Below are 20,259 nucleotides of genomic sequence, written 5' to 3'. Positions count from 1 at the left end.
ATATTTAGTTGGCAAGGAAATACTCCAAAGGATAATATTTCAAAGTGGAAGAACATTTGCAGGGGTCATACACATTCTTATGTATATTGTGGAGTTGCCCTGCAAATCTGACCATTTCTGTCAGAAGCAGAGTTTGATCTGAAGGTGGGAAATGCATCTATAGAAGCACTTTCAAATGTGAAAATTCCCACTCGTTTTTAAAGTGCCTTTTTGGGACATGTTTTCAGTACCACCATACACCTACAGATTGAGAGCCAAGCGGTGGACTGGGGCATTGGGAGACCAGGGTTCAAATTCCCACTTGGTCCTGGAAACCCACTGTATGAGCTTCAGAAAGTTATACTCTTTCAGCCTCAGAGAAAGGTAAGGCAAACCTCTGAAAAACCTCACCAAGAAAACCCTTTAATAGGTTCACCTTATGCATGCAACAACAGGAACACTTATAGGTAAAGCTACTTGCAACAATGACCCCAGCCAACCAGATTACGGTGTGAATGTGAAGTGTCTTAAATAGATGTAGCCAACCAGGTAGTCTATATGGTGACTGAAATTAAAACTAATGCAGAGTGAGAACAGTGCTTTTAGGCCCAGCTGTATGGGTAGACATAGCCAATCATTGAGTTAAAATGAACTCTATATGAAGTGAAGGAAATGCTAACTGATTCCTCAAAATCACAATTTCTTCACAAATTTTTCTCAAAGGAAGCATTTCTAGTCATTGTCTTCCTGCTGTAAGAAATTCTTTGAAGCATATTTTCAATTCAGTCCATATTCTGTGCAATATTCCCATATAGTTGTTTTGTGCAAAAACAAAAACCCAAAACAAAACCCACAATCAGAAATTTCTGCATGAAAAGTACTAAAATACTATTTTCTGCACCAAACAACCATGCACAAATATTGCACAGAATAAGCTCTATCATAAGACCAAATCAAGGGAGTGTGTTTTAAATATTTTAAATTTGTTTTAATATTGTGAATGTTTTTTTTATTATTCATTTTAGATATCCTATTTCCACCAAAATAAGACAGGGTCTTATATTAATTTTTGCTCCAAAAGATGCTTTAGAGCTTGTTTTCAGGGGGAGTCTCATTTTTCCAAATTGATTTTTTAAAATGAACTATATCTAAGGTTTATTTTTGAAATAGGGCTTATATTTCAAGCATACTTAGAAATGCTGAAAAATCATGATAGGCCTTATTTTGGGGAAAACAGGTTAGTTCCAGGTTTAATTCTATTTTAATGTTTATAGTCTTAGGTTTTAAGTAGTATATTATTATATTTTTGCCACTGTTCACCACTTTGAGTCTCTTTAAGAGAGAAAAGTGGCATATAATAATAATAATAATAATAATAATAATAATTGTGCAATATATATAAGCAGGATTCTTCTTCTCAGATTTTTTAAAAATATCTTTACTCAACAAAAATGCTTTAAATTATTTTTGGAATATTTTTCAATATTCTTTCCATACTGAGAAGGTGCATGGTCAAATATTCCACATAGTTAAAAAACTAGGATGCCACAGAGAAAATGTCAGAATTATTTCTGACATTTAGTTTTTATCGGCATGGAAAGAATGAATTATAGCAACCCTATATTGTGCAAATGTATTGGACATCAACTTATTGGATGTCAAATTTCCCAGGGGATTCATCTATTGCTCAGGCCTCTAATTTTCAAGACTATAATTGAAACATTTGATCCGGATGCATAATAAGAACTGCATTTTCGCAGTATAAAAATATTGGGTTTAGAGAAGTTGGGAAGCCGGGGAAAGCAGTCAGGCAAGAGAATCAAGCAGAACATTTGGAGGAGGGTAAACCATTCTTTAAAAAAGGAAGATTCTAGTGATTAATTAGGTTTGCTGTTGGATTAGTAGTCCATTAAAACTAGGGAGGGGGATTATCCTGGGAGTACGAATCTTGGAGTCCCATCTGTTAACACAAGGTCAAATTTTTCTGCAGCTGCTTACATAGAAACCTTTACTGATGTTTGTGTCAAAAATCTGCCTAGATGCTGCTGTTCATACTTACTATGAACCTTTGAAGTGTGCTGGTATCACAGGATAGCATACCCTCCAGCTGTCTACATTTGGCAGGAACAGTCCTGATTACTGTATATATGCAAAGTCAAAAAAGTTTAGTAAAGAAATTGACCCAGAAAGCCTGGGTTGGTTTATGCATGGTAAGTAAATTATCCATGGTAAGTACTGTACCTTAACTCATATAAAAAAAGGAACCATCTGGATATAGGCAAAAATTTAGTCCATTCCAAGAGAATCTAAAAGAAGGACCAACCACTCTCCTTTCTCCGCTATGGTGCCGCTTCTGTCTTTTTTGAATTTCTGGGTGGAAAATGGCAGTGGCCTGGGGCGGGTGGCCCCTGAGGTGGTGCTGGTGCTTCCACTTTTCTGCAGAACAACCCTTAACGTATCCTCGGGTCCAAAATCTATAATTTTGCTCCCCAAACCTGCCTCCAACTTATACATGAAAGTGGCTTATACATGAGTATATACCTGGCATTGCGGGCCCAGCCAGGAGAGCCGTGCCAGGAAGGGGGATGGGCCCATGCTGGGTGGGGAGGGTCAGGAAAGGGCAGGGCAAGGGTCATCTTCAGCTTGTTCTCCCATCCTAAGGATGGGCTGCTCACCCCATTCTTATGCTGGGAGAAAGGCAAGACCCTCAGAGACTGCCCCAATCCTCCTCCCTGATCCTCAGGCTGTCCTCTTGACATTATGCCAAAAGGAGGGTGAGACAGGTGTTGTCTGAGAGTGCTCCAGAGGACTCTCAGCCACTGCATGCCTTCCTGTAGCTGTTCTCCTGGCATAAGGATGGGGCTGCTCACACTGTCCTTATGCCGGGAGGTGGGTGAGACATGCAGTGGCTGAAAGCACGGCAGAGGGCTCTCAGCTGCTGCATGCCTTCCTCCCTCATCTTTTTGGCATAAGGATGCAGTGGACCGCCATGTCCTTATTCCAAGAGGACAAGGAAAACAAAGAGGGCCTGAGGTAAGCACCCATGGGGCTGCATCCTGCCCCCGGGACTTAGTTTGCCCATGCCGGCTATATACGGTAAGCCTCTGTTCCACTTTTTCAACTACTTCTAAAATGTATCACTTTATCTTTTCTCATTCCACTTCCCCCTTTGTCCTCAGCTAGAGTCTATTGCTGCAAGCTGATTTCAAAGTACAAAAATCGGACCAGGTTCATGTCCTTACAGTATTGTTATTGTTGTTCGTCATCAAAGCCACTTTGACTGATGGCAACCCTCTAAATCACAGACATTCCCTATTTAAAAGTCTTGTAAACTTAGCGCTATGGGTTTCCTTAACTTAATCAACCTACCTGTGGTGCAGTCTCCCTCTTTTTATTGTTTTCCATTTTACCAAGCATTATGTCTTTTCCATAGAGCAGGGTATGAAACTCATTTTCACCAAGGGCCACAGCAGTACATGAGCTTTTGAAGCCTGTAGGCTTCTTTATCAGGCATACAATGTACAATGTTCATATTTCTTCTAAGCCTCATTTATTCAGTTAATAAAAGGTAGTGGAACATCTAAAGTCTGGAACCTTTGTCTTCTCCATTTCTTTTCATTCACCTTCTGTTTTTTCCATCTGCCTGGTAGTGAAATTCCATCCTGTGCGCAGCTAATATCTGGCTGTTCTGACAGCTTTTTCTAGTTTTCGTGAGTGGTGTCACTGTCTTTAAAAAATGGCTTTACACAGAAATTCAGAAACAATCTGACAGTTGAAACATGTTAAGACAAGGGAGCATCTACACTGTAGAATTAATGCAGTATGTTACCACTTTAACTGCCAGGGCTCAATGCACTGAAATCTTGGTAGCTGCAGTCTTCTAAATTACAACTCTCATAATTCTACAGCATTGAGACATGGCATTGAAAGTGGTGTCAAACTGCATGACTCAGGGAGAACTATATTAGCTGCCCTGAGTCCCTTCGGGTGAGAAGGGCGGGATATAAATGTTGTAAATAAATAAATAAATAAATAAATAAATAAATAAATAAATAAATATTAACACCTTGTTCACATGGCACCTATTGGATCTGCCATTAGGACTCAAGGTATTCTGGATGAAGAAGAGAGAGAATCCTAGAATCATAGAGTTGGAAGAGACCTCATGTGCCATCCAATCTAACCCTCTGCAAAGAAGCAGGAAAGTCACATTCAAAGCACCCCTGACAGATGGCCATCCAGTCTCTGTTTAAAAGTCTCCAAAGAAGGAGCCTCCACCACACTCTGGGGCAGAGAGTTTCACTGTTGAATAGTTCTCGCAGTAAGGAAGTCCTTCCTAATGTTCAGGTGGAATCTCCTTTCCTGAAGTTTGAAGCCATTGTTCCGCGTCCTAGTCTGCAGGGCAGCAGAAAACAAGCTTGCTCCCTCCTCCCTATGACTTCCCCTCACATATTTATAAAGGCTATCATGTCTCCTCTCAGCCTTCTCTTCTGAAGGCTAAACATGACCAGCTCTTTAAGCTGCTCCTCATAGGGCTTGTTCTCCATCCAGACCTTTGATCATTTTAGTCACCCTCCACTAGACATATTCCAGCTTGTCAACATCTCCTTTCAATTGTGGTACCCAAAATTGGACACAGTTGTCTTTTGGGAAGGTGCTCAACCTGGTATGTATGACTGTAGTTGAATACCAGATTTGTGCGATAAAACACCTCAATGTACAGTATCAGCACCAAAATGTCAATTCTGTGTTGATCTCATCATACATTGGTCTCAATACATTGTGCATCAGTGCCTGTTTTGCATTGGTTCTGATGTGCATCATTCCTGATTTGCATCACTTCTCTTATGCATCAGTCCATTGTGGACCTGACATGCAATGGTTAATATTCTGGGATTGCAATGCATTGATGTCTCCGCCATCCTTTATTGAAGAAGGATATTGCAAAAATGCTTTATTCTATTTCCACAAACATTAGTCCTCTTATAAAGATGTCCCAATCTGAATTTCAATCCTTTTCTTCCTCCACCAGTAGTACTCTAGAGCTGCAAAATGGAGATTTCCATCAAGAATATTGATTTTTCCAACCATCACTGTAAACAGATAGGCGACAACACTATCATAAATGAGCACAGGGTTCCAGAGGCAATTTCTTCCCCTTGAAAGCACCCTTTTTGTATGGAGAACATCCGCGTGAGAAAACATTTGACATAACACTCAGCAAATGTCTAATGTATGGAAGAAGCTCTTGGGCTAGAAAAGACCCATGCTCTCCACAATATGTCTTTGCTGAATGTATCCTGCCCTCTAGCAAAAATTCTGTTGAGTGGAGCACAGAGCAGATGTCAGCTGGAACGGAGTGTCCTGAAGTCCCCTTTGCAAAGTGGGAATTGGGGACAAGAGGCGGAGGAAAGAAATCACAGATAATTCACTCCATTACATGAAGTCAATGATTTTTTAAAATGTAATTAAGTATGAGAAGGGCTGGTGCCAACCTGCTACAATTCAAGCAGGTTAGGCACAGCTGTAGCAGACAATGAGGCAATTTCTTAAATGAAACCAGTGATGCTTGCAGGCCTGACGCTGCCAGAGATGCGATTGTTATCCCCCTGGCCAGCAGAAAGGAGAGAGACCACCCCCCCCCCCCATTTCTTGATATCTGTTGAGCTCTAGTTGAAAATACAATCAGCCCTCCGTATCTATGGAGTCTGGATTCAAACATTCCATCATGTATGGTTTGTAAATATATATATTTTGAAAAGGCCAAAATAAAATCTTGATTTACCATTTTATATTAAGGACTGTTTTTGGCGGAATGAAAAAATCTTGCGTTGTTCACGTTTGACCGGTCCACACACTGTCTTGCCAGAGAAAAGAAATGCCATGCAGTAAAGAACAAGAAGCTTACTCTTCAAAATGCAGAGCAACATATATGCATTCATATGGACAGTTACATTGGCTCACATAATATCCTTTGAGAGAGATTCTAATAGTCTTTAGGTGTCCATGTAAAAGGTCTTCTTCCAACAGCCCAGAAGCAAACCTCTCTTGGCAAGCTCCTGCACAGAAAACTACAGGCAACTGTTGCCAAAACTCCCAGGCTCAATCAGCTCCCTGTGTATAGCCCAACCAATCAGCTTTGTGCTTTGCATTTTCAATTAACACACTCACCAACTGATTTTACATGTTCTAACATGTTTTACTATAGTAGCGCCCCACTTATCTGTCATAAACTGGTGGATAGAATGACGGATAAGCGAAACTGACGGATAACAGGGTGGGTACTTGCTTGCCCACTCTCCCTCCTTCGCTCACTTACCAGGCCAGATCCCAGCAGGGGTGACGGCAGCACCCGGACCTGGTGGGGTGAGTGAGTGAGTGAGTGAGAGAGAGAGAGAGAGAGAGAGAGCAAGCGACGGAGGGCCTTTGCCGCCCTCCTTCGCTCACCCGCCTCCGTCCCTCGGCTTCTTCGCCACACCGGGTCCCGGCAGCACCAGGGCTTGTCCTGGAGAAGAAGTGAGCGAGCAAGTGACGGAGGACCTTTGCTCACCCACCTCCATCCTTCAGCTCTTTCACTACGCTGGGTCCCGGCAGCACCAGGACCCGGCCTGGCGAAGGAGCGATCAAGTAAGCGGCGGAGGGCCTTTGCCACCCTCCTTCGCTCACCCGCCTCCGTCCTTCGGCTCCTTCGCCATGCTGGGTCCCGGCAGCACCAGGGCCCGCCCTGGCGAAGGAGCTAGCTAGTGAGCGATGGAGGGCCTTTACTGCCCTCCTTTGCTTGCCCGCCTCTGTCCCTTGGCTCCTTCGCCACGCCAGGTCCTGGCAGCACCAGGGGTCTGCCTGGCAAAGAAGCGAGTGAGCGAGCAAGGTCCTTTGCCACCCTCCTTCATTCACCCGCCCTCCGTCCCTCCCTCATGCACCCGGCTGGGTTCCGGCAGCACCGGGACCCAGCAGGGTGAGTGAGAGAGCGAGCGGGGTAGGGCCTTTGCCTCAGATAATACGGAGCTTGGATAAGCAGGGCTCTACTGTATGTATATTACATATTCTGTGACTTGTGCATCCATAGATTTTGGTATCCACAGAAGGTACTGAAACCAAGCCCCAGTGGATACTAGGGGACCACTGTATTTCTTCAAAAGTCTACAAGCTTAAAAAAGGAAATGTCCTTTCCTGCCTTCATTTCTTTGAGGAATAGTTACAGCAGTGTAAATTCCCTCAATCCCACCATGACTATAAATATAGTAGGTTCATATTAGGAGATACAGGGTGCATCTACACTGTAGACTTAACACAGTTTGACCTCACTTTTACTGTCATGACTCAATGCTATGGCATTCTGAGAGTTGTAGTTTGGTGAGACACCAGCAATCTTTGGCAGAGAAGGCTACAGATCTTGAGCCATGGAAGTTAAGAGTGGTATCAAATTGCATTAAGTATACAGTGTAGATGTATGCACAATCAGCCATACAGCCTGGAAACCACAAAACACCCCAGTGACAATATATTGTACCCACAGTTGTTTAGATACTCTGAACCCAAGCTGCATAGGGCTCATAGATCATAGCTAGCACTCTGAATTGGGCCTGCAAATGAACTTATAGCCAACGAGACTGTTTTAGCAATGGAATTATGTGATACCTATGTATCTGGCCACAAAGGCTATCTAGTATCATCCCCTGCTATTCAGGAATACACAACTAAAGCACTCCAGAAAGACGGTCATCCAGCCACTGTTTAAAGTCCTTAGTTTAAGGAATTCTTCAGCACATAGGTAGTCCACAGGTCACAAATTTTCCTGCAGACCATGTTGTCCAAAGCATGCCAACCAAGCCTCAGGGTTAGTGGAGGAGCCTCAGGGCAAGAGTGCTGCTTTTCATTGATTTTTGTCAACTAGTTACTGTCCCTACTTTTGCTTATGCATCTGCCTGGACAAGGCATTTTGCTTAATGACACCACCAGGGACTCACCCCTGTGACATTTCCAGGAGTCACTCATCGATTCTAGAATTTCTGAAGTGCTGAACCACATCCCTCAACAGATTCAACACCTTGGATAGCTCCTTGATAGTTTAGTTTAAACTTCAGCATGGATTCATCCTCCGACTAATATGGAAGTCAGTGCTTCTTTGCTCTGATAGAACACCTTTCTATTAAATGCCCATCTGGTGCCAATGTTACTGTTATCTGAATACCAAATCTATGTACATGGTTAAAAATCATAGAATGGTAGCATTGGAAGAGACCCAAGGATCATCCAGTCCACCACATTCTTCCATGTAGATATACACAATAAAAGGAAATGGCCATCCAGCCTTAAAAACCTTCAGAGAAGAAGACTCCACTTAGAGGAACCATATTCCACATTTCCACACAGCTCTTTCTATCAGAAAGGATTATAGAATAGAATCATAGAATTGGAAGAGACCTCATGGGACATCCAGTCCAACCCCCTGCCAAGAAGCAGGAAAATCACATTCAAAGCACCCCCGACAGATGGCCATCCAGCCTCTGCTTAAAAGCCTCCAAAGAAGAAGCCTCCACCACACTCTGCAGCAGAGAGTTCCACTGCTGAACAGCTCTCAGAGTGAGGAAGTTCTTCCTAATGTTCAGGTGGAATCTCCTTTCCTGTAGTTTGAAACCATTGTTCCATGTCCTAGTCTCCAGGGCAGCAGAAAACTTATAATATTTAGGACTTATAATATTTAGGTGAAATATATTTTCCAGTAGTTTGAATGCATTGCTCTCTGTCTTAGTCTCTACAGCAGTGGAAAACAAGCCTACTTCCTCTTCAATATGACATCAGATATTGAAATATGTCTATCATGTCCTTTCCTAACCTTCTGTTCTCCAAGCCAAATTTGAACCCCTTGCTCTGTGTCCTGATCTCTGGGGCAGCAGAAAAATAGCTTGCACTCTACTCAATATGCCATCCTTTCATATTTAAACATAACTATCATGTCCCCTCTTAACCTTCTCCAAGCTAAACATATCCAGCTCTCTAAGCCATTCCTCATAGGACTTGGCTTCCAGACCCTTTACATTTCAGATGTCCTTCTGTGAACACGCTCTGGCTTGTCAATATCCTTCTTAAATTATAGTGCCAATTTCACTCTGTCCTCTTTTAAGCTGTTAAATAGTTTAATATGTCTTGTAAACATTTATATTGTTTACATTGTTTTAAATTGGTTGAGCTGACCTTATCATTCATTGCCAGAAGATCTTTATATAGAGGACAGGATTTACATAATTAAATATGTGACTGTCCATATTTCCTAGGATTAGCGGCATAAACCTGTGCCTAGGTCAACATTTCTCAACCTGGAGGTCAGGATCCCTGGGGGGGGGGGTTGCAAAGGGGATGTCAGAGGAGTTGCCAAAGACCATCAGAAAAAAACATATTTCTGATGGTCTTAGGAACTCCTTTGGGAGCGAAGGCTGGGTGTAGGTGAACTACAACTCCAAAACTCAAGGTCAATGCCCACCAAATGCTTCCGGTATTTTCTGTTGGTCGCAAGAATTCTGTGTGCCAAGTTTGGTTCAGTTCCATCATTGGTGGAGTTCAGAATTCTCTTTGATTGTAGGTGAACTATAAGACCCAGCAACTACAACTCCCAAATGACAAAATCAACTCCAGCCCCTTCAGTATTCAAATTTGGATGTATTGCGCATTTGTGCCAAATTTGGTCCAGTGAATGAAAATACATCCTGCATATCAGATATTTACATTACAATTCATAACCATAGCAAAATTACAGTTATGAAGTAGCAACAAAAATCATTTTATGGTTGGGGGTCACCACAACATGAGGAACTGTATTAAGGGGTCACAGAATTAGGAAGATTGAGAACCATTGGCCTAGGTGATCAGTGAAACTTAAAATAAACGAATCTATCTATTTGAAACCATCTTCAGATTTTCATTGTGCATTATTTATTTATTCCCCTTTAAAACTCCTGCCCCCCAAAAATCCATCTTTCTCCATCTGGGGTAGCTAATGTGGAGTTTTTAATTGCAATCACGGAACACAATCTAAACAATTGCAATTTATTGTTTTATTTTAATTGATTCCTGCTGATGGAGATAAACCCGACTGAGGCTCCACTCTTCATATGATTATTGCTTTTCCTTCATTTCCGAACAATCCAATTTTTTTTCTTTCAAAATTGCACATCTAATTAAAGGACAAGTTGCTTGGCAGATAGTATTTTAAATGCACAACTGATTATCTCCTTCCTGTAATTGCTGGTTTGTCTATCTAAACTTTGATTGAGTTGGCAGCCAATGAAATATTATTCTTTAATTAGTCATTTTCATCTGTGCCGCTTGGGAACAGAATGTGCTTCATTTCTTATTATAATAATGTATTTTCTTCTTATTCTGTAATACTCTCAATCTCTCACTAGCTTCTCATATTTAGTGTATTAATTACAAATGTTTCATACAGACTGTCTGTCCCAAAGATTTATGGAGAGTAACAGTATGTTGAGCTATTGCAACTATTAAAAACCTTTGCAGGGCCTTTTCTGTAATGGCTCAACATAATAGAAAAAATCATATGCTAGAGAGAATATTAGTCACCTGGTGTAAGCTCAAATCTAAATGGAGTATCTTTACTCAAAGGTTATATCTATCTTTGAATACCAGTCACAGAGGTACAGGCTCCTATGGACACAAACAGTGAGAATTATTTACTATTCTGGCCTCATTAGAAGCTGGGTTATGTATCTATCGACAGCTAAATTCATAATCAAGCCACATCTTCCTGGAAATAAGTCTTCAGTTTGCGAACGTGAGTACCAAAACAACCAATATATGTAGAAAATATTGGTTACTTGCAGGAGAAAGTGGGTTAAGATGTGGGATATATTTTGTTCCATTTGCATTTAACTGAACACCTGTTCCAGCCACTTCAGCCAATATGGTAACTAAGACATCACTGACCATTGGATTATGCCTACTATTCTCCTGAGCTTTCTTGAAATGGCTGCCTCTACTCTTATTTAGCTTATCCCTCAATCATGAGTTATAGCATTAAATGGGGTCCATCTAAACCAGTGGTTCTCAACCTGTGGGTCCCCAGATGTTTTGGCCTTCAACTCCCAGAAATCCCAACAGCTGGTAAATTGGCTGGGATTTCTGGGAGTTTAACTACATGACAGTTAAAATGGCATAAACTGCATTATTTATTCAGGATAGATTGTCAGGATGCCAGGGCTCTGCTGGTACTCAGGCAGAGGTGAACCAAAGCAAACACCTAGCTTGTGTTAAACTGTTTAATTAAAGTAGCACTTACTCTCTAACTGTCCCAATGTAAAACATAAAGATAGCACTCAGCCACAGAATAAAACAAAACTGATAGCAAACGCTGATGCAGATACAAGAAGACACCATAGTAAAAAAAGGTCCAGTCCAATAGTCAAACGCCAAAAGTTCAATGACTAAAGTCCAAGGATCAAGAGTCTATACCAGGGGTCCCCAAACTACGGCCCACGGGCCACATGTGGCCCCTGAAACCATTTATCTGGCCCCTGCAGCAGCAACTCCCTCCTCCTCTGTGGAGGAAGGCGCATGCAGCACGAAGGAGAAGGAGAGCAAGGCTTTCCCTCCTCTCTCACCCCATGTGTGACTGTGCATCTTTCCCACTGCCATCGCCTCCCTCGCCCGATGCGTGCATTCCAATGTTTTGCTTGTGCTTTTTATCACGGTATTTTAATTATTATTTAATTATTTATTTGATTAATAATTAATTATTAAGGGGTGCTTTGCTTGTGCTTTTGGTAGTGTTACTAAAAGGCAGAAGGGGGTTGGTCTAAATGGCCCAAGGGGTCTCTTTCAATCATTATTATTATTATTGCTCGGTGGCCAACTATAGTCCGGCCCTCCAACGGTCTGATGGACAGTGAACTGGCCCCCTGTTTTAAAAGTTTGGGGACCCCTCGTCTATACTATAGTCAACGGCCAGTCCAGAGGTTCCAGGTTCAAGGAGTTCAAGAGACAGGTCAGGATACCAAAAATCTACAAACCTGAGGCAAAAACCAGCAGCATCCACAGCCAAAATAGGGCAAATATTTTTCTCCCAAATATCATTCTCCAGGCTAGCTCCTTATATCCAGTACAGTGTTCCCTCACTTATCGCTGGGGTTAGGTTCCAGGACCACCCGCAATAAGTGAAAATCCACGAAGTAGGGATACTTAATTTATTGTAATGTTTATACAATATTTTAGTAGATATACACTATTTTAAGTCTTTATCAACAAATCCTGTGTTGATAAATCGCCTCCTTTTCCTCCCGTTGCTGCTTGGGCTCCTTTTCTCTCCCTTTGGCTTCTCCTTCCTCCCTTCCTTAGGCTGTAAATTGTAATTTTTTATGATTTATAATAGTCTTTTAGAGTTTATTGAAAAACTGCAATACAGCGAATCTGTGAAAAGTGAACCGCCAAGTAGTGAGGGAACGCTGTACAACCTAGCTGCATCCTATCTCTTGCATGCCTCCACCCTTACTTGCTTTCACCTGTAACTCCTACTTACAATTTATTCAATCCTGTAGAACTAAGATTTACATTAACCCCTTCCATCATCAACTGCTAGGCCTGACATTCCCAACCACCATCAACTGCGGAACATGATACGTGACATAGATGCACCATGTTCTCTCCCCACTAAACTACCAACCATTTTGATTCCAGTCACAAGTTCCTCCCTATTGATTAGGATAAACTCCAGGGTTGCTTTGCAGATGCCAAAGTTTTTTTTAATCAGGAAGAAGGTATGAAGTAAGAAAGCTTTTTGCTTTTGCCTACTGGATAGGATGATATCCCCCCCCCCCCCCTGCAACACTATTGAGTTAATAGAGTAGTAGAGTAATAGAGCAAGATTTGTGTGTGTGTGTCTCAGGAATGATTTGAGAAACTGTAAGTTGCTTCTGGTGTGAGAGAATTGGCCATTCTGCAAGGACGTTGCCCAGGGGATGCAAAGATGTTTTTTCATCCTTGTGGGAGGCTTTTCTCATGTCCCTGCATGGAGCTGGAGCTGATAGAGGGAGCTCATCCACGCTCTCCCCAGGTTGGATTTGAACTGGTAACCTTCATGTTAGCAACCCAACCTTCAAGTTAGCAGCCCTGCCAGCACATGGGTTTAACCCACTGCACCACTGGGGGCTCCTACACTGAAGACAAGGGAAAGTAGGAAGAGCAAAACTGGGATGTTTTGAAAGCAGATGAAAAGGACCAACAATAGAACTAGATGAACTAGAACCGCCCTCTCCAAATAGGGACAATCGAAGGATATGTGACACTCAAATACTTTCAATAATTTTTTATAAATAAATAAATAAATAAATAAATAAATGAGTTAGAAAGACTATGCAAATCAGGTTGGCAGAGAAACAGACCAGAAGAAAGCTTTCATTCTTCATGGAAAACCAGCCTGAAGAAGAGGACAGATTCTTCCTAGTCTAACCAGTCAGGGTGAGTTAATAGCAGATGAGGCCTTGGTGATTTCTGACAAATCTGGAGGTGGAAAATTAAAGCTGTTAGACATGCAAAGAATGGGGGCAGAAAGCAGATATCATTGTTAAGATCCTACATCGGACTTGCATAATATAAATCTCCACAAGTAGAATTTTACAGAGATTTGCTACGCATTCCAATATGGCTACATTTTGGTTCAGACTTTGCCAAAAGCTGAACCTCAATGAATAGATCAACTGGGAAAAGAACAAAGATTTAAAAAAGAAAACAGTGAATAGAACAACTGGATCCAAGTTGTTTATGCTACAGACGTTGCTGATGGCTTGTTTGGGTGCCTGGTTTTAGAGATAAGCAATCTTTGAGTTTCAGATGCTTGGCTAACTTGAAAGTTACTCCTGCACATGAGCACTTTGTATTCCCATGGGTGACTTTGCTAATGTATACATATTGTGAGCTCATGGCTCTCGACTCTCTGCCAAGGCGTAAGTCTGAAATGCATTTCATAAGAGAGAAGATCCTTTGATGAACCAGCTTCGGCTTCTGTGTAAATTCCGAAGTAGGAACAGGGATTTTTTCCCCCTTTGTTGTTGAATGGCAATGTTACATACTGACTGCCAAATAGAATCAAAGAATAGTAGCTGGGAGAAACTACAAGGGCCATCCAGTCCAACCCTATTCTACTAGGCAAGAATCAGAACAGTCCTGACAAAAAGCCTTTCAATCTCTGTTTATAAACCTCCAAAGAAGGAGACTCCATCACACTCCGAGGCAGCATAATCAGATGTTAAACAGCTGTTATCACCAGGAAGTTCTTCCTAATGTTTAGGTGCAATCTATTTTCCAATAGATTGTATTCATTTCTTTGTGTCTTAATCTCTATAGCAGAAGAAAAGAAGCCTACTTCATATTTAATATGACATCTTATATTTAAAAATGGCAATCATGTCCCTTCTTATCCTTCTGTTCTCCAAGCTGAATGTACCCGGCTCCCTAAGCCACTCCTCACGGGTTGAGGTTTCCAGACCTTTGATCATTTTGCTTGTCTTTCTCTGGACACATTCCATCTTGATCATATTTTTCTTGAATTGTGGTACCCAGAACTGGACTACATTCCAGCTGAGGTCTGACCAAAGCAGAATAGAATGGCATGATTACTTCCTTTGATCTAGATACTTTTCCATGCATGATATTACTGCATGCACAGCTCTGCTTCTGTAGTCTTGAAGAAAATGCTGTACTATCTACCTCCTTAGCAGAATTTAGGTTTAGTAGAGTCTCACTTATCCAAGCTAAACGGGCCAGCAGAACCTTGGATAAGCGAACATCTTGGATAATAAGGAGGGATTAAGGAAAAGCCTTAATTAAACATCAAATTAGGCTATGATTTTACAAATTAAGCACCAAAACATCATGTTATACAACAAATTTGACAGAAAAAGTAGTTCAATATGCAGGAATGTTATGTTGTAATTACTGTATTTATTAATTTAGCACCAAAATATCATGATATATTGAAAACATTGACTACAAAAATGCCTTGGATAATCTAGAACCTTGGATAAGTGAGACTCTACTGTATGTGAAATATCTACAAGTCACATGATGCCCAATTGAGATATAACAGCTGTTAGTTTTATATCCTGCTTCCCAGAGCATCTGACTAGCTTGTGGAAAACAGGACACTCGACTGAAGCTGACCATAGTCAGGATAGGCCATTGTTTGAACTACAGGAGTCTTTCCATGTGCTGTCAGACTATCCAGAACCATGAGGGATACATTTCAGGACTTCACATAGATATGCAAAACTGTGGGTAATAGTGAACCTATTCAATGAACAATTGAGAGGACATGTCTCTGGGCATTGCTAGGTCCTCCAACATGACTATGATCATGACTGGCAGAAGCATACTATAAAATTGCCCATAGAACCTAAAAAATTCCAAGAGAGGTCATATTTTGTCAGACCCAGGCAAATAAAACCACATATTGGTCTCGCAGATACAGGTATAATACTGTACAGGTAGAGCAAGGGAGCATCTTGACAGGGTGGAAATGGCAATGCTGATCTGGCATGGGATACTCCTAATCAGCATTGCTGGGCCGGGCTGTGGCGCAGGCTGGTTAGTAGCCAGCTGCAATAAATCACTCTGACCAAGAGGTCATGAGTTTGAGGCCAGCCAGTGGCGGAATGAGCACCCGACTATTAAAATAAAATAAATAGCCCCTGCTTGTTGCTGACCTAAGCAACCCGAAAGATAGTTGCATCTATCAAGTAGGAAATTTAGGTACCACTTATATGTGGGGAGGCTAATTTAACAAATTTACGATACCCTAAAAAATCGTCCAGCAAGCGTTTGGAATGAGGAAGTTGCTGTCGCAGTGGATGATGAAGCAGCTGCTCCCCCTGTGGCCGGAGTTGAGCATACCCTCAGGAAGCTGGAGAAGTTTAAATTGCCTCTGTATCTGTCTCTGTTCTATGTGTATATGGCATTGAATGTTTGCAAATTACGTGTATATTGTGATCTGCCCTGATCCCCTTAGGGGTGAGAAGGGCAAAATATAAATACTGTAAATAAATAAAGTACACTCCACATCCCCAAACCAGCTCATATATGGAGGTTATATTCCACACCCTCAAAGTGGTCCAGTGGCTGGATGTTAGCTGCATGGCTCAGTGGTGCCAGAACTGCAGTGAGAAAGGAGAGAGGATGACCTGCCCCATTCAGTGCTCTGGATATTGTTGCTCCAGGCACTGAGCAGTGTACAACTCTGTTATCATTCCTGGTGGACAGCAAATGGTAGATGTGGTGGTAGCAAGATATGGCCATCCTCTGTCTTCAGGTTACCTGAGCTCTAGGGAAAATAGTATGCAGTGGTACCGGCTGTATTACCCTGAATTTACTCTGTGCATTGTGCAACCACCATGGAGATGATCTCTCTCTCCCCCTCCCCTTTTGGCATAAAGTACTAGTGAAGATGAACCTGAAGTCTACTTGCCCTGGGACAAGAGGGATCTCTGACAGGGCATCTGCTACCTCTAAGGCCCTATATGTTTCTCACCAACTAGAGTGGGAGCTGGTTTGTCTGTGTTAGACAAATCCAATCTTGTTCCAGTCTCATGCATGAGAATGAGAAGCAGCACCGTTTTCCTCCTCAGCTGCGAGGTAGCGGGGTACCTTGGTGCATGGTCTTATTTCTTGCTTTTTGTCAGTTTGAGTTCTTGCACCTGAGAGGATTATTTTTGTGCAAATTGAGCAATTGCAGAAAATTGTGATTGCTGCTAACTTGTTTTATAGGTTTTTAAAATTGGAAACATCGGATGGCACTTTTGCATTGTTTCCATCCATCAGCCAGTCTGACTGCGCTCGCTGAATGGGATACTTCGCTTCATAAAGAGAAAAGAAAAGATGAAAAATAAATTCCCTGAAAAAGGAGAGACAAAGTAGTTTTGGGCAGAGAAATCTTTGTGCAAATGATTGCATCCACAAGGGACAAAACACATTCCTTATTGTGCTGCAGCAGAAAAATCTTACAGAGACGTGTGCATCTGTGGCAGGCTGGCATAATGTCTTGAGATATCCTCTATTTTCAAGAATGAGAAATTTTGTGAGTCTTTTTAACATCCTTAATGGGCTTTCTCTCGATGAACTAGTGTTCTTTTCTTGTTGTTCTTGCAACTTTCCCACCTGTTGAAACCTACCAAAGAAGAACATGCACCAGCTGCTCAAGCATTCAAGAAACTTATGTGTCTATGCCAGTTACTAGAGGAACTTGGAATTGCTGAACCAAAGTTTCTCAAGATGAAGTACTGTCCATCAAAAGAGATGATTGCAAACATTCTCACCAAGCCACTTCCTATAGACAACTTTTAGTTCCAGAAAGAGAAGATGAATCTTATGGACTTATACAGGTGTGGCTGAGAAGGGATGTTGGGAGTGAAGAAGCATCAACATTCAGAGGGGTTTGGGACAATGTGGGAGAAGGAACTGAAATACCAGTCTCCACAACAACAAAAGAATAAATGACATACTCAAGCATAACATGTACTTATGCTTGTATATGTTGCTAATACGGTGCTGACCATATTGGGTAATAATTACAGATATTTGTGTTGTAAAAGCCTCTTAATGCTTTGCCTGCTTTATCTCAACATAGTAGGCATTTACAGCTTCTCTGGGAAGTGGCCCCATTTTTCTGCTCCCCACCAGGAAATACACTGTCAACAGAATGGGGCACAATGAGCCAACAACTAAACTAGGATGGCTAAGGGAGAAATAATGAGGCTGAAGACAATAACTACATGTGAAAGGATTATTACATGAATACGAGTATCATTCAGACTCAGAGAGCAGCAAAGAGCTGTCCCGTAAATGCTCCTTTCAGAACCATCTGTAGAGTGCTGAGTAACAATCCACATTATGCCAGAAACGAACAGGGCCTAAGAATGGCTCTGCAAGGATGTATAGGGTTTCTGAGGCCAATCTAGGATTATTAGAAAGACGAAGAGAAATACATCTAATTACCAGCCCCTGGGCTTTGGATATCTATGTGTTTTTGCTGCTGACTGTAGCCTTACTTAGAAAAATAAGAATATAGGCCGAGTATTCTTTTCTTTTTTTGTGAATATTTTTTTTTTTTTTTATAGTGAAACATGATACATTGAAAGTGGTGGAACAATATATCAATAGAAAAGTGGGAAAGTATCAAGAGGAAAAATAAACATAGAAATAGAGGTTAAAAAAAAGACAAAAACAAAGAAGAAGAAGAAAAGAGAGAAAAAAATCGGGTTATACTTCCCATCTTGGCTTCGGAGTTGTTTCTTTCATTAATTGTGTCTTTTTGTATTCTGTTTAATCAACTTTATATATTAGACAGGTCTATCATAAAATCCATTCTTCTTTTTGTTAGGAATTTTATAAAGTTTGTCCAGTCTGTTTTATTTTTCCCTTCTCTTATTTTTTGTGTTAACTTATCCATTTGTACTATGTCTAGTATTCTTATTATCCATTCTTCGGGGGTTGGGAGTCTTTTTCCTTTCCAGATCTTTGCAATTGTTAATCTTGCCGCTGTGCTTAAATAAAAAAAAATTATCTTCGTTTTTCTTAAATTTTGTGTTCGTAAAACTTAATAAATACATTTCCGTTTCTGATTTAAATTTAATTCCTACAATTTCTTGTGTCATTTCGTGAACAGTCTTCCAAAATTCTTTAATTTTCTCACAGGATCACCAATGATGAAAAAATGTCCCAGTTTTTTTCCTGCATTTCCAGCACATATTAGATTTCTTTTTATTAAATTTTGATAGTTTTTCTGGCATGTAGTACCACCTATATTGCATCTTATACCAGTTCTCTCTGATATTAGTTGCGGCCGTATATTTTAATTTTTCTTTCAAAGTTTTTTCCCAATATTCCAGATTCAAACTATGGCCTATGTCTTTTGCCCATTTTATCATACATTCTTTTGTGTATTTTTCTTTTGTTGCCCGTTTTAGCAGTTGTTGTTATAATATTCTTATTAACTTTTTATCTTTTTTCATTATAATTTCCCATGTTCCCTGGTCTTGATTGAAGCCCTTTTTGGCTGAGTATTCTTTATCTGAAATGCTTGGAGCCAAAATTGTTCCATATATTTTTTCTCCCCACCTGAATATTGGATATTTACATAATGTCATGTTGACAATTTTAGATTTTGGAGTATTCCAGATTTTGGAATTCCAGGTAAGTGAGGCCATTAGTTTTTTCAGCCTAGTATTGTCTGCAATGAAGGGCAGTACTTCTCCACAGCTTGAATTTGATGTGTTTTCCAAATAGTACCTGAAAATGCGGGACAATTCAATCATGGGCCTTCTCAACTCAAAATATGTGATGCAGCATTGGGACACTTAATTTTAGTTAGGCCTGAGGACAGCTGACATGAACTACTTGCCAATTAACTTCTATGCTTTCATTAGGGATGGATTAGTGTCCACTGGGTGAAATCAATGTTGTATTTGCACATGATGGTTAAGATCTTGAATCAGGAGATGTCTGGTAGGCAGCTCCATCTTCTAGGGCTACTCCACCAATAAGCAGAGAAAGATAAATGCCTCACAAAAACTACAGATCTCCATATTCCATAGCATTGTTGTTGTTGTTGTTGTTGTTGTTGTTGTTGTTGTTGTTGTTGTTGTTATTTATATCCCACCTTTTCTCTCCAAAAAGGAGACTCAAAACAATTCAAAACATTGAGCCATAACAGTTACTATTGTTTCAAACTGCTTTAATTCTGCAGTATGACTACAGCCAATAAAGTAATATTGGAGGACATATTACCAAAAATGTGGTGTTTGGGGGATTTTGATGGTTGTGTGATTAGTACAAAATTCCAAACTCCACTTGAAAAAGAGGCTACATAACTATCTGCTGAGGATTCTTCAATTGAGTTTTCTGCAAAGAATGGGATGTCGGATTTGATGCTTTATGGAGCTTTTTCCTACTTTATGATTCAACTAAAGTCAAACAACCCAAAATGGGATTAGGGTATCATAAACTAGATTTAAAGTATCATAATTCACTAACAGAATGTGCGACAATGTTTCCTGTGATACTAAAGGCCTTGATACCTCCTCCCCCCGCCACACACACACATACACACACATCAAGGACTAGAGGTCCTTGGATGTCATCTGGACACCCAACAATGACTTCTTGCCCACTTTGGGTTTAAAGTTAATGTAGGATATTGTACACACAAAAAACGTTTTCCGTGCAAAAAATGGTTTTCATCCATAAAAAGTTCTTTCCACTGTATGTTTTCTGCACATAAAA

At 40.8% G+C, this 20,259-nt stretch overlaps 1 pseudogene; it reads left to right on the top strand.

The window, feature by feature from the left end:
- Nucleotides 1-6,729: 6,729 nt before the first annotated feature.
- The window catches only part of LOC100553355 (GTP-binding protein 8-like), a 68,925-nt pseudogene continuing 55,395 nt past the window's right edge, over nt 6,730-20,259 (top strand).

Source organism: Anolis carolinensis, chromosome 1, assembly GCF_035594765.1.
Source record: "Anolis carolinensis isolate JA03-04 chromosome 1, rAnoCar3.1.pri, whole genome shotgun sequence".
Lineage (NCBI taxonomy): Eukaryota > Metazoa > Chordata > Lepidosauria > Squamata > Dactyloidae > Anolis > Anolis carolinensis.
The sequence above is the reverse complement of the archived record's forward strand: the minus strand, read 5'-3'. Positions and strand labels throughout refer to the sequence as shown.